The following is a 1,517-nucleotide window of genomic DNA, read 5'->3' as shown; positions in this document are numbered from 1 at the left end:
AAAAAAAAAAAAAAAAAAAAAAAAAAAAAAAAAAAAAAAAAAAAAAAAAAAAAACTCTTCCAGTTTCAGAAATGGTAACCTGAGGAGTATGTGGGGGCTTCAGTGATGTGGCGAGCTATGGGAGGTCCTCAGCTCCCAGCCAGTCTGTGAGAGCAGACAGGGCTCTGGAGGGAACAGGAGGAGCTCCTGGTCACTGTCACCATCACAAACTTAGGTTATGTAGAATGGATAGCCGAAAATTCCTTGCTTTCCCACTGATGCCAAACAGTTTGGAGATGAAGGGTAGAACACTGAGGGATTTTTTTTTTCTTTCAACAATCCTAAATTGACCAATGCAATTTTCTGGGAGAAAAAGGAACACCAAGGTTGGGAGATGAACTTAATTAGGACAATTCCATTTCATTTGGCCAAGTGTGTGAAGTGTAAATTTAATTTAAAGACTTTTATTTTATTTTATTTATTGAGATGGAATCTTACTTGTTGCCCAGGCTGGAGTGGTGCAATCTCATTCACTGTAACCTCTGCCCCCCCAGGTTCAAGCGATTCTCCTGCCTCAGCTTCCCCAGTAGCTGGGACTACAGGCGCGTGCCACCACACCCAGATAATTTTTTGTATTTTTAGGTAGAGATGGGGTTTCACTGTGTTAGCCAGGCTGGTCTTGATCTCCTGACCTCATGATCTGCCCGCCTCAGCCTCACAAAATGCTAGGATTACAGTGTGAGTCACCGCGCCTGGCCAAGATTTTTTTTTTTAATACCTGAGAACACATTAAGTATAACCTCCAAAATGTTCTCAGCTATCTTTCAAAAACAAAGCTTCCTGACCTCTTAAATACATAATTTTTCATGTTATAATTTTTTAATACTTGATCCCTAGTACAAATAACAATCATCAACAACTGTACTACCACAACTATCATGTACTAAATGCTCCCAATATTCTAGGCACTTAGCTAATAAGTGCCTAATAATGTTAGCTCATTTCATCCTCACAGTAACTCTATGAGGTGAATACAATTGTTATTATTACCATTTTACAGATGAGGAAAATGAAGCTCCAAGAGGTTAAGGGAATTCTCAGAATGAAACCTAGATATGAAATCTGTAATTAAAACCTGGATCAGTTTCCAGAGCCCATTAATTTATACCACCTCATCTAAAAATGGTAAGATAAACTTTTCAATATCACTAATAAAGAGCTTGCCTTTAAAATGTCCTTGTGACAGTGACCATTTAATAGTGTTTTAATAGCAATAAGTAGTCACCGTGTGCTTTAGTCTTATAATTTAAGGCCTATGCAGACATAATTGCTCTAAAGCACACAAAAACAATATTAAGGGTTATTCTCTGAAACAATGGGCATGGACTCTTATGATATAAAAGACAAAAAGCCTAGGGAACTGTCTGAAGTAAAGAAGAGTAAAGAGATAAAACAATGAAATGCAGTGCGTGCCTGTAATCCCAGCTACTCAGGAGGCTGAGGCAGGAGAATTGCCTGAACCCAGGAGGCGGAGGTTG

The 1,517-nt window shown here is 38.6% G+C and overlaps 1 protein-coding gene across 11 annotated transcripts in view; it reads right to left on the bottom strand.

Annotated features, from left to right (window-relative positions):
- CPEB3 (cytoplasmic polyadenylation element binding protein 3) overlaps positions 1–1,517 on the bottom strand; it is a 246,448-nt gene that overhangs the window by 74,439 nt on the left and 170,492 nt on the right. The gene's annotated exons all lie outside the window — the stretch shown is intronic.

The sequence above is a fragment of the Cebus imitator genome, unplaced genomic scaffold (assembly GCF_001604975.1).
Source record: "Cebus imitator isolate Cc_AM_T3 unplaced genomic scaffold, Cebus_imitator-1.0 Scaffold238, whole genome shotgun sequence".
Lineage (NCBI taxonomy): Eukaryota > Metazoa > Chordata > Mammalia > Primates > Cebidae > Cebus > Cebus imitator.
This window is presented reverse-complemented; position numbering and strand designations above follow the sequence as displayed.